At 34.3% G+C, this 11,336-nt stretch overlaps 1 protein-coding gene across 1 annotated transcript in view; it reads right to left on the bottom strand.

Annotated features, from left to right (window-relative positions):
* The window catches only part of LOC107586020 (talin-2-like), a 42,493-nt gene extending 32,395 nt beyond the window's left edge, over positions 1–10,098 (bottom strand). The window contains exon 1 of the mRNA XM_016273233.1: positions 9,814–10,098. The gene's annotated coding sequence lies outside the window, so the exon portion shown is untranslated. The remainder of the gene's footprint in view (positions 1–9,813) is intronic.
* Positions 10,099–11,336: the final 1,238 nt, after the last annotated feature.

The raw sequence follows: 11,336 nt of genomic DNA, 5'->3' as shown, positions 1-11,336 counted from the left end.
CGATCACTTGCATTGGAAACAACTTAAAATATGCCGTAATTTTTGCTCATAAAGGTAAGAGTAATACATCACTAGGAACTGTAAAGTAGGGATGCACGCTATATCGGCCACCATATCGGTATCGGACGATAAATGCAAATTTTTTCTGTTATCGGTATCGGCCCGATAAGAAAATTTGGCCGATATCTTAAAGCAGATAAATAATGCATTATTTCCTTCAGAGACACTTCAGATGCGCGCTGTTCGTTTGCAGCCTTTTGTGCAATTGTACGTTGTAATATTGTGTTTATTTGATTTATATCTGATTTATCTCATATAGAACGCGTTTGAAGTGCTCTTTTAACTTCAGCCGATACCGATATGGTGGCCGATATATCGTGCATCCCTAACCGAAACTCAGCGAATACTTGCCTCACAAAATTGCTAAATATATCTATAGAAAGCTTTAAATTATTGCTTTAAAACTAAATAAAAAAAATTAAATTTTTTTTTTTAATTTTTACGGATTTTATAAAATCCATAAAGATGCATTTCTCTCTAAAGTCGCGTCCAATGAGGAGATGGAGAGTCAGGATCGTCCTCTTCATCTTTGCGACACGGACTCAGAAAACACTAATTTATTAATAAATAATTAAAATATCTCCTTTCCATTTCCCCCGAACACACTCATGGTAATTACTTTTGCTGGGGCTTTGCGGCCCGCTTTAGCCTATTGCGTGCATTTTTTGCTGTCATGTGCAAGGATTTGTTTGCAGATTCTGCACTGCACATGACCAATTGACTCACTGTTTGCTGTGGTAATCAAATCAAAACTCTTACAAAACGCAGCTTTTCCCGAAGCATTGGGAACTTTTAGTAACTCGCCACGCTCCAAATTCTCTGCATGGTCAACTGTCACCTGTATGCTAATGCGTGCGTATATGTGTTGCGTATTGCATAGGCGATGTATAAGATTTATAATTTAATTTAACATTATTTCATACAGTAGCCTGTGTGTGCTCTGCGTGTATGGGCACAATAAAAGGAGAGAAGCTAAATGAGCCCGACTCTGACCGAGCCCGATCTGTAAAAAAAATAAATAAATAAAAATTGGCCCGAGCCTGGCCCGAATGGACTCAGCGGGCTTGCAGGCCTCTACCCTGGACCACAAAACCAGTCATAATAAGGGTCAATTTTTTTAAATTGAGATTTATAGACCATCTCAAAGCTGAATAAACAGGCTCTCAAAAAGTATATAACAATTTGGATATAGATTTATCGGCCAACATATCGGTTATCGGCTTTCAAAAATAAAGAATAATCGGTTATCGGTATCGGCCAAAATTTTCATATCGGTGCATCCCTACTCTTTAGTAAATATAAGGATGCAGCCCTTCCTTCACATATGATTTTTCAACAACCGTTTAAAAGTTCAGTTCCAACTAGGGATGCATTGACATTTAAACTCTGGCTGATATGATAAGCCGATAATTATTACATCTATTTTGTCTGTGGAATACAAAAGAAGATACTTTGAAAGTTAATGAGGTCCAAACAATATTGGACCCCTTTGACTTTCATTGTAAAAAAATAAAAAAAATAAAAAATTTAATATGATAACTAAAGATTTTTTTTTTTTAATTATCTTAAGTCACAGGTTGTAAAGTAAAGTTTTTTCAGTGAACTTTCCCTATACACCGTGGTATTTATGACAAAAGCATAATACAAATCATACAACAGAAACAATTATTCTAAAATTTCTCAATTACAATTTAAAAACATAATAATAAAAAATAAATATATCATAGGGCATTAATATATTTAAAATGTTAATAAATTATATATGTTATCATAGGGCATTAATATATTTAAAATGTTAAATATATATAATTTATTAACATTTTAAATATATTAATGCCCTATGATATATTTATTTTTTATTATTATGTTTTGTACTGTCTGACTACGGTCTTATAAAATAGCTCTTAAAATAAATTGTAAATAAATGATGTTGAAACCTGACATTTATCTGCTTGAACGTACGCTACAACTGTTTGAGCAGCTTTTAGTCTAACCCATTTACATTGTAAAGGTGGAGAAATGGCAGTACCACAGTCAAGTCTGTTCCAGTTACAATACAGGGAATCTGGGAACGTCAGATCTATGCAGCATACGCCACCCAGCCAGCTGCAGACTGGCTCAGAAAAGCCCCTCTCCACTCTCTGATTTCATGTAACCATATTGAGCCTCATGTCAGAAGGCAAAAAATATTCTGTATTCCCAAAAATACCCTGACAGAGAAAGCACTCTATTCAAAAGTGACAGGACAAATACAAGGTTTTATCTTCAGAACTATTTGTTCATATGAGCACCTGATACACGTCCTCTACCTAATACATTGTCCAACAATCCATCTGACCACTGTATTTCTCTTTCAGCACCTTTCTTTGATCACTCATCTATGGCTCCAGTGGAATGTGCTCATATGAAAGAAGCCTGCATGAACCCTCATAGCAGTTTGGATAGGAATTGTACCTGCCCTTTCTGGCAACCAACTCACAATGAGCACAAGAGATCACAACGAGCCAGATAGCCATTCTGCCGAAGGGGAGGCAGCAATAGCAGAAGCTCCCGATATAACAGACTGACCTGGATCCTTTTTCAGCACAGAGAATGTGGGGGTAGAACAGCCTCAGGCCTCCAGAGTCAAACTCAAACTGCAAGGCTCCAATAGGTGTTTTGTGTTTGACAGTATGGAGCCAAACGCCCTGCTTCACCACTTCACAGCTAAACATTTTGTATCGAGGTGTCATTTTGATGAGTAAAGACATTTGCATGTAACTGAAAGATGCCTGTGATTTACCAGCTAAAGTACTGTTTAAAAGTTTGGCGTCTAAGATTTTTTAAAATATTTTTCAAAGAAACTTTCTGCTCACCAAGGCTGCATTTATTTGATCAAAAATACAGTAAAAAAACTAAAATAAAGTAATATTGTGTATGATATTAAAAACTATTTTTAATAGTTTTTCTATTTAATATATTTTAAAATGAAATGTATTACAGTGCTGGCAAAGCTGCATTTTCAACAGCCATTACTCCAGTCTTCATGTTCAAGAAACATTTCTTATTATGTTGAATACAGTTGGGCTGCTTAAATGTTTTTGGAATATGTGAGTTTTTTCTTCATGATTTGCTGTTGATTAGAAAGGTCAAATAAACAACATTTATTTGAAATAGATTTTTTTTTCCTATTGCAACATTAGACATTTTTTAGTCTTTAATGTCAGTTTTGATAATTTGCATGTATGCTGAATAAAATACTTTTTATTCATGCTAAATAAAAGCATTCCTTTGTTTTAAAAAAATTACTGTCAGTTTTGATAATTTGCATGGATGCTGAATAAAAGTACTTTTTTTATTCTTGCTAAATAAAAGCATTCCTTTATTTAAAAACAAAAAAACGGACTGACACCAAATGTCTGAATGATAGTGTGCATTACTATTAACCAAAGTCAAAATGTGTGTATTAACCAAAGTGAAGAACTTAAAGAATTTATGATTGCTAATATGAGAAACTGATAAAATACAAATAGTTAGCAGCAAACCCCCACAAGTTTGTCAACTGGTTCTTGTAAGATTGATTAAAGGATGAAATGTGAGAAATTAGAGATACATTAGTTAAGCAACCTGTCAATAATTAAAGGGATAGTCCACCCAAAAATGAAAATTGTCATAATTTACTCAACTTCATGACAAGACTTTTTTTCTTCTGTGGAACAGTATTTTTTATTTCAGTATATTCATTTTTATTAAAAGTATATTTTTCTCTCTCTATACAATAGAAGTGAGTGGGCTCCAAAGTTGTGTTCTTCACAATATCTTGTTTCATGCTCCACAGAGGAAACACGGTTATAAAGGTCTGGAATGATATTAGGGTGAGTAAATTACAGAATTTTAATTTTTGGGTGAACTACTGCTGATACAGACACAAATTTGAGTTAAAGGCAAAAATGTCTATAGTAATAATTGGTTCTTATCACAGAGGTAATCAAGGTTCTAAATGTAGAGGTCATAGCTCAACCAAACCTAAAGCTTTACTAAAACTTATGAAGCCAAATTAAACAATTAGGCATTTTCACTCAAGATGAAGGTGCAGATAAGAGTGAGTGGCAAAACAAGGAAAGCAGAGTTCAAAAAGAGAATGATGACAGGTGTAGTGTTTTATCAGTTGCTGTTGGCAGTCGTGCTCAGAACTCACTGGAGCTAAAGGATGTGACACCCGCATTTGAAATAGATTTTTTTTCCTATTGCAACATTAGACATTTTTTAGTCTTTAATGTCAGTTTTGATAATTTGCATGTATGCTGAATAAAATACTTTTTATTCATGCTAAATAAAAGCATTCCTTTGTTTTAAAAAAATTACTGTCAGTTTTGATAATTTGCATGGATGCTGAATAAAAGTACTTTTTTTATTCTTGCTAAATAAAAGCATTCCTTTATTTAAAAACAAAAAAACGGACTGACACCAAATGTCTGAATGATAGTGTGCATTACTATTAACCAAAGTCAAAATGTGTGTATTAACCAAAGTGAAGAACTTAAAGAATTTATGATTGCTAATATGAGAAACTGATAAAATACAAATAGTTAGCAGCAAACCCCCACAAGTTTGTCAACTGGTTCTTGTAAGATTGATTAAAGGATGAAATGTGAGAAATTAGAGATACATTAGTTAAGCAACCTGTCAATAATTAAAGGGATAGTCCACCCAAAAATGAAAATTGTCATAATTTACTCAACTTCATGACAAGACTTTTTTTCTTCTGTGGAACAGTATTTTTTATTTCAGTATATTCATTTTTATTAAAAGTATTTTTTTCTCTCTCTATACAATAGAAGTGAGTGGGCTCCAAAGTTGTGTTCTTCACGATATCTTGTTTCATGCTCCACAGAGGAAACACGGTTATAAAGGTCTGGAATGATATTAGGGTGAGTAAATGACAGAATTTTCATTTTTGGGTGAACTACTGCTGATACAGACACACATTTGAGTTAAAGGCAAAAATGTCTATAGTAATAATTGGTTCTTATCACAGAGGTAATCAAGGTTCTAAATGTAGAGGTCATAGCTCAACCAAACCTAAAGCTTTACTAAAACTTATGAAGCCAAATTAAACAATTAGGCATTTTCACTCAAGATGAAGGTGCAGATAAGAGTGAGTGGCAAAACAAGGAAAGCAGAGTTCAAAAAGAGAATGATGACAGGTGTAGTGTTTTATCAGTTGCTGTTGGCAGTCGTGCTCAGAACTCACTGGAGCTAAAGGATGTGACACCCGCATACCCAACGACACCCCTGCTAATTATAACCACCGCATTTGAAGAGGAGTTGCAATCAAACTTCCACCTCAACCTTATGTTTTCAAGTAACAGTTCACTCAAAATTAAAATTATGTCATCATTTACTCACGCTAATGTTGTTCCAAACCTGTATGACTATTGCTTCCGGGCAACACTGAGTTTAGTAGAAGAATGTTCAAATTTTAGCAGAATTTTCAGTAGATTAGCTGCACTCTGTTCAGATGACTTGTCATCCAGACAAATAAATACTAACGTGTTTTTTTTTGTTATTGTTATCACTGTTCATTTACAGTGAACATTCTGATAAGCTTTCTTATTCTGTGTACAAATGTAAGACAGAAAATCAAACAGGTTTGATATGACATGAGGGCTTGTAAAAGATCTAATTGAAAAATCCTACATTTGTGTAACAATGTGGCACACAATATGCTAAGAATTTCACATTTCAAATCTTTACATTGACTCAGAAACAATGTTCAAATTTTAGCAGAATTTTCAGTAGATTAGCTGCACTCTGTTCAGATGACTTGTCATACAGACAAATAAATACTAACGTGTTTTTTTTTGTTATTGTTATCACTGTTCATTTACAGTGAACATTCTGATAAGCTTTCTTATTCTGTGTACAAATGTAAGACAGAAAATCAAACAGGTTTGATATGACATGAGGGCTTGTAAAAGATCTAATTGAAAAATCATACATTTGTGTAACAATGTGGCACACAATATGCTAAGAATTTCACATTTCAAATCTTTACATTGACTCAGAAACGTTTTCAGTAGTTCTCTGAAATGTAGAATGGAAACTTTTGCACTTGTCCAAGATGGAACTAGAATTGGGCAGAACATGCAGGTGTGCGAAGACTCATTTGAATGCATCTGTAAACTTGCTACCATTCATGTTCAGCAATAAACAAACAAAAAAGCCCTTCAAAATACCAAGACTGCTGGTGGTCTAAATTTACTAAGGCATACAGTATATGCACTTGAAACATGCCTGATACATCCACCACAGTTCCAAAGATTAGGGCCAGTAAGATTTTTTAAAATACTATTATTAAAAATGGATGCATTACTATGATCAAATGTGACAGTAAAGACATTTATAATGTTACAGAATTTTCTGTTTCAAGTAAATTCTATTCTTCTGAACTATTCACCAAAGGATCCTAAAAAAAAATGTATAGTGAGAATCCTAAAAAACAGTTCCCACAAAAACATTAAGCAGCACAACTGGTTTCAACATTTGTAATAATAAGAAATATTTCTTGAGCATCATGTGAATGATTTCTAAAGGATTGTGACACTGAAGACTGGAGTAATGGCTGCTGAAAAGTCTGCTTTGTTGTCAAAGGGGAAAAATATATTATAAGTAAAGACATTTATAATGTTACAGAATTTTCTGTTTCAAGTAAATTCTATTCTTCTGAACTATTCACCAAAGGATCCTAAAAAAAAATGTATAGTGAGAATCCTAAAAAAACAGTTCCCACAAAAACATTAAGCAGCACAACTGGTTTCAACATTTGTAATAATAAGAAATATTTCTTGAGCATCATGTGAATGATTTCTAAAGGATTGTGACACTGAAGACTGGAGTAATGGCTGCTGAAAAGTCTGCTTTGTTGTCAAGGGGGAAAAAATATATTATAAAATATAGTACAAAAGAAAACAGTTATTTTAAATTGTAATAATGTTTCACAATATTACTTCTGAACAGTGTAAGTGTTTACAATTAGTGGCAATTAGCCATGAAAAACATTCTTCTCAAATCAAAGCAAACATGCACATTCATAAGCTTTGTTGGCTGACATACAGCTCGGTCAACATCAATATATATAATGAAGTGTACGATTAGCAGCCAGACCTCATTTCTCATGAAATATTGTTTAGAGGAGCAGCAGGCTTTTCTGAATACCAAGTGTCTGGCAAAATAAACAAAAAGGACTTTTCATGATAAGGGACCATTCATAATTTAAAGAAAAGGGAATGAATAAATAGACTGTTTGAGGTTCCATTATAAAAGAGCACGCTTTACTCACTGGTCTCATATAACATACAGGTGCATCTCAATAAATTAGAATGTCGTGGAAAAGTTCATTTATTTCAGTAATTCAACTCAAATTGTGAAACTCGTGTATTAAATAAATTCAATGCACACAGACTGAAGGAGTTTAAGTCTTTGGTTCTTTTAATTGTGATGATTTTGGCTCACATTTAACAAAAACCCACCAATTCACTATCTCAACAAATTAGAATACTTCATAAGACCAACATGAGTAGTTAGTATACTTCATAAGTTTCACAATTTGAGTTGAATTAGTGAAATAAATGAACTTTTCCACGACATTCTAATTTATTGAGATGCACCTGTATGTCTAATTCTCCCTATAGAAACCAACTGATCCATAGCATTAAGGGAACCCATTTCTTTATTTACAGTCATGTTTGGTGCTGTGGAGAAAATTCACATTTACACTCGCCTGGTTCTGGCCTTGCAAAATTAAATGGTATTTTAACAAAGAATATGTGGGACATTGTTGGAGTGAAGACAGTGCCAAGTGATGAGTTGCTAGCAGCAAGTCAATGAGCTTGTTCACCTATACAGTGTAAACATGCTGAGAATCAGGAACCTTGCCAATAAGGTATGACCCATGGGCAAGCTACCAATAAAAGTGACAGCGGTGATAAAAAGCAGCTGCAGTTTGTCAAAAGGACAGCAGATAGTACTCTACTTGATGCCTTTTCCTAAGCTACTGGATTCATCAGCATTAGCAATCCATCAACCCATAAACAGTAAGCAGACCTGTCTGTCTCCTTCAGGTCACTGAATGCTGTGAGACGAACTTAAGACTTTAAAAGCAAAGTAGGTCTACAGTGCTTATAAAAGGTAAAAGTACAAAAATAAAACACACAGTCCATTCTCAATGAGAGATTACAAGCGCTTAGCGAGGAGGATGAGTTATACTGACTCATAAAAGTGCTTAAAAACCTTTAGAATGTGCTGCATACATGAGCCTTGATGTAAGAGAAACTTTCTACATGAATCTCACTAAAACAAGAAATGCAAAAGCATTTAAATAAGAAACAAGTTTCTTGACACCGACAATCAAGATGAAGCTAATGCATTTCAATGAAAAGTAGCATATTTTCAGAAAAAGTTACAAAACAGATGATTAATCTACACAAAGAAGCACTCATAAAAAGCACCTTTTTATGCACTGTTAATGGAAATGAATGAAAGCTCCTTGTCGTAAGGTCATTTTTCAGTTTTTAAATTGGCAAAAGAATAAAAAAGCATAAAAAACTAAATGTTGAGATGTGGTAACACTATATGGGGTAAGCTGTCACAATAGAACCCTTCCAACAACAAAAAATTTATAGGATTTTCAGCTAATTTTAAGCAGTAAAAAGCATCTAATGAAATAAGTAATACACAACCTTACTGTCATTATAACATATACAAGTTTTGTTTGGTAAGAAACTGTAGTTACTATACATGGTATGAAATTGCTGCATTGAACAATTATTGTTTAAAGCCAACATACAAAACGAACCTATTTGTGTAATCAAAACCTTTACTCCAAACCTAAGGTAACTCCATGCTTGACTTTTTCAAAATCAGCAAACACAGGCTTATGTTTGATCAACTTGAAATATATACAATTTAGAAAATGAATGAATAGCAAGTAAATTAAGTAAAAAAAGGTGAGTAGTGTAATCAAAGACAAACAAAACATACGAAGAACAATGAAGAATCCACAAGTATCAATTTCCAAAGCTCTGAGGAGATGTTTAAATGCGATGACACAGAGGGGTGTGGCGTTAGCATGGGCTCCATCTGTCTGGACCATCACAAAAGCATTTTATCCCACTGTTGCGGCTGTCTGAATGTGGGTAGTTGTTTTAAGAGTGATTTAAAGGTTTAAACAATTTCAGAGTATGGACTGTGCGAGAATGGAAAGGTTGTGGTAATGCGGATTGAGAGAGAAATGCCTGGAAGTAATAGGCTACGTTAAGATTCAGTCCTCGAGCCTATGGTTATTGTTGCAATTTAAACACACTGCAAATGAATTCTTCTAAAGAAGATCACTTCTGCTCTTAAAAAACATGTTTGTAAAATATTAAATGCACTACTATTTATAAAGCGTCCTCTATTTTTAATTTTGAAATGAATTGATTAATGGCAAAGTTTTATCAAACACAGAATGCGCTGAATAGCCTATGGCGGTTTAGCCTATGCAAGCCTTTCCAAGTTTGAAATCTCCAAAAAAAAATGTTTTATATATATATATATATATATAAAAAAAAAAAATTTACGTAACCATTTTTATTTCATCCATAGCCCCCTATGTCTCGTGAAAAACGAGAGCGAACACAAACCACCAAACACGAACATTTGCCTTAATGCAAATATCAGTCATCATCCGTCTTTCTGCATTTCAGAGACAAACGTTTAAGTAGTTAAACTTACCAATTACAATGCAGATACCCACAGTGTTTCCATCGATTCATGTGCGCGTGAATTAATTCTCCTGCAACTGGTGAAGCATGTGTATCATGTCAGATGCGATATAAGGACTATATGCACGTCTCTGTCCAGCACACACTGCTTATTTCCACGCACCTCTAAATCTCAATCCATTCAAACACTGCATATGAGATCGGTTTTGCCGTATTAATACATAACACATTAAAACACACAGCGATCGCGAATATTTCTGTGCACAATTCGCCGAACACTGAAATCTGAGCACACGCACACTGGATCTTACCGGTGAGTTTGTTTACCGCAGTTTCATTGCGAGCTCGCAGCCGCTCGATGCACAGTACACTACGGTCTTGTCCTGCCTCTTTGGAGTAAATCCAATCCCTTCTTGATTTACGGAATTTACCGAGCCCAGCCGATCACTAAAGGTGGGACTAGAGGAAATGCGTCATGCAGACCGGAATTCAGGGGAATGTAGTCCTGGTGAGGAGGCCTAGTCAGCATCTGCTGTGTATTAGTCAGTTTTTTAAATGGTAAATTTGTATTACAGTATTATATTTGAATATATAATACAATATTTATTCGCATAATTTACCATATAGCACACACACACACACACACACACACACACACACAGGGTTCTGTGTTTTATGAGGACCTAACTTTACATTCTATCCCATAACCCTTAACACTTAGGCTACATAAAATTTTCTGCATTTTTACATTTCAATCAATTAATCAATCAATCAATCAAAATGATTTATAAACTGTTTTCCGCAATTAACAAATTTTTTCAGATTTTACTTTTCTTTTTTTGGATATTTGGTCCCCATAATGTACACTCTCAAAAAAAAAAAGGTACAAAAGTCACTGGGGCAGTACCTTTTCGAAAAGGTATACATTTGTACCTTATTTACCCCTAAAAGATGCATGCTAGTACCTTAAATATATCTTTATAAAAGTTAAGAGTCAGCCACGCCTACCTAAAATGGCTCATTCTAACACGCCCCCACATATCTACGTCACTATGTGGGAAGATTTGCATAACGCCATCCAAATGTTCACGCAAAGAAAGAAGGCGTAACTTTTATTCTCGCTGTAGTATTGTTGCTGCCATGTCGTGAAATTTTGTTTGTCGTTTGTTTGTCACGTGGTTGTGTTTGTGTTCTGTGTGTTTCATTGTGAAAGCGAAACTACTGTTTTGAGTTGATTAGCTGATTGGCATGTCACCATATTCTCATTTGTTGAGATAGTGAATTGGTGGGTTTTTGTTAAATGTGAGCCAAAATCATCACAATTAAAAGAACCAAAGACTTAAACTACTTCAGTCTGTGTGCATTGAATTTATTTAATACACGAGTTTCACAATTTGAGTTGAATTACTGAAATAAATGAACTTTTCCACGACATTCTAATTTATTGAGATGCACCTGTATACAGAGGCGTCGTGCCCATTCAAAGTGACAAGTTGCACGTGCCCCCTCAGAATTTTGAGCCAAGTGGATTTT

Source organism: Sinocyclocheilus grahami, unplaced genomic scaffold, assembly GCF_001515645.1.
Source record: "Sinocyclocheilus grahami isolate Dianchi unplaced genomic scaffold, SAMN03320097.WGS_v1.1 scaffold76.1, whole genome shotgun sequence".
Lineage (NCBI taxonomy): Eukaryota > Metazoa > Chordata > Actinopteri > Cypriniformes > Cyprinidae > Sinocyclocheilus > Sinocyclocheilus grahami.
Note: the sequence above shows the minus strand (reverse complement) of the source record. Positions and strands in the feature narration are given on the sequence as shown.